Source organism: Triticum dicoccoides, chromosome 4B (genome assembly GCF_002162155.2).
Source record: "Triticum dicoccoides isolate Atlit2015 ecotype Zavitan chromosome 4B, WEW_v2.0, whole genome shotgun sequence".
Classification (NCBI taxonomy): domain Eukaryota; kingdom Viridiplantae; phylum Streptophyta; class Magnoliopsida; order Poales; family Poaceae; genus Triticum; species Triticum dicoccoides.
In genome coordinates, this window is record NC_041387.1 from 454,484,597 (window position 1) to 454,486,994 (window position 2,398).

At 41.0% G+C, this 2,398-nt stretch overlaps 1 non-coding gene across 1 annotated transcript; it reads left to right on the plus strand.

Moving 5' to 3' along the window:
• The first annotated feature begins 238 nt into the window (after positions 1 to 238).
• LOC119296441 lies at positions 239 to 330 on the plus strand. Its single transcript, XR_005145207.1, has one exon. It is a non-coding gene; the product is annotated as a small nucleolar RNA SNORD96 family (small nucleolar RNA).
• Positions 331 to 2,398: the final 2,068 nt, after the last annotated feature.

A 2,398-nucleotide genomic window follows, 5' to 3' on the forward strand; every position in this document is an offset into this window, starting at 1 on the left:
CCCCTGATTTTTCTTTTTTTTTTCTACTGCTAGTAATTAGGTTAGTTACTACTGTTAGTTTTTTTTTCTACTGCTACTAATTAGGTTAGTTTTCTAGGTTAGTACTACTAATTAGGTTGGTTAGTACTATTAGTTAGGTTAGTGTCATTCCTCTCATGTTACTTTTGTCAGATTTTTATTTCTATAGTAATTTAAGTTCTATTTTCTTGACTTGTTTGTTTGAGTTTGTGTTTTTGTTTGTCCGGTGATGAAAAACCTGTTAATCATGCCATCTTTAGCGACTGATTGGTCGCTATGCGGCCATGCTGTCATTCTGCAATTCTGAGCACAAATTGAACATCTTAGCGTAATTTTTCTGAGTACTTCTGAACTTATGCTGTGAAAATCCGCAATTCTGAGGTCCACATTGGCTATGCCGTAATTCTGGAGACTAGATTTTATGGCGAAATGTTAATCTGGCTAGAATTTTTCAAATGGGCTATCCTTTTGGTGGATCTTGAGTTGCTTACTGCTACTTGTTTGATCATAAGCATAATCCTATTTGCCTAGAAATCATTGTCTGACGGCTCAACCATTTGTAATGAAACTCTTTAAATATTCTTATTTGAACTCAGGAATCTGTGTAACGTTTCTGATTGATTTTTCTTTCCTAATTGGAGATTGTTGTCTATGGATCCTGGTGATGACTTGTGATGTTAAAAAGTAGTGGCCTGAATCCTACATTGATGAGATCTATATTATCACTCTGAGTGATCTGTCCGACAACATATCCAACTTTTTTTATGTTTGTGTTTTTTGGTGATATTTCTGTTATCTAGACACAAATGTTCAGAAATTTTTATTTGCTTTGATCTTTGTTGTTAATTTTTGGTTTAAAATCTTTCTCTATGAAGAGAATACAAGCAGATCTTTGTTGTTATCTCGACACTTTTGCTTTGATCTTTAGACTAGGTTAGTTAGATTAGTTTCTAGGTTAGTTAGGTTAATTAGTTTGTAGGTTAGTTAGGTTAGTTTGTAGGTTAGTTAATTAGGTTAGTTTTGTCAACCAGTTCTAGTTTATTTTTACTAATTACTACTCCTAGAAAACAACCATGTAAATGATTAGGATTAGGATGCATATGCATCCCTTTTCTTTTGTTTCTTTAAAATCAGAAAATAAAAAGAAAAGGCAGGTTTAGTCATCATTTGTCAATTAGTTGGCTAATGGTTTCTAGAGTTATTTGACCATGGGCATGGACAGGTAGCGACTAGGAAAGGTTGAATTTTCCATAAAGGGTTTTTGACGGATTGTTTATTTGACCAATGAGCTTCCCTAAATTTTCTCAAATATTTTGGAAACACTAAAATAATTTTAACCTATTAAAGACCATTTCTGGCCTTAAGAAAAAGCATTTAATTAGTTAGTTAGTTATTTTTTTAGGTTAATTACTTAGTTGGTCAGTTAATTAGTTAGTTAATTTTTTTAGGTGTTGTTTTCACCCACCAAATTTTTTATTATGTTTACGTTGTACTAATTTCATTTACTCTTTGTCATTGCAGGTGTTGACAGATGGTGGGCTTGGGTCGAGAGCGCTCCGAGCCTCCTTCCTCGGCGCGTGGGAGGGGTGTTGTTATTGCACCCCTAGAACCTTCAGAGAGCGGTCGTAGACAGCATGCAGACCCCCCTAGCACCTTCAGCGGGTGCTTCTTCTTCGGCCGAGAGAGGAGGTCGGGGGAAGAAGAGGGGTGCAGGAAGAGGTGGACGGGGCACTGGGAGAGGTAGGAAGGTTGTTATGCCTTCCTCGTCCCCACCTCCGTTGATTCTCCGGACCACCAGAATGCTTCGTCTTAGGTGGACCCGTCTGACTTGGACCCGTGTCATACTCTGGTCCACGAGCCTCGGGTCGATGAGCCTCTGATCGCCGAACCTCATGTCGACAAGCCTCTGGTTGCCGAGCCTCGGGTCCCAGTGTCTTCCTCCCAGGAGACTCGGGTCCCAGAGTCTTCCTCCCAGGAGACTCGGGTCCCAGAGTATTTGTCCCACGTACTCCGGATACTAGCGGCCATGCTGATGGTGTCAAGGAGACCTTATCTGAGGATAGCTACAGCAAGGGCGAGCTGGTTGAGGAGGGCAAGAAGGTCTACCAGCGTGGTGGTACTAAGGTATCGTCCGTGCCGGTGACCCGCGACCAGACATGGTTGATTCAGCCTAACAGGGAGAACTAAGTGCATTTACTCTTTTTTAACCTTTTGCCTTCATGTTTGTTCAAATTAATATCTAATGTGTTGGCCTTGTCATACTGCAGGGGTTGGATACACGTAGATGGTGTCTGCAGGCCCAACCAGGTCCTTGGTACTCTTTGCCGGCACCACTTCCCGTGGTGGGTCACTTTGCCCGGTGAGGGTGAGCTTCCACAGC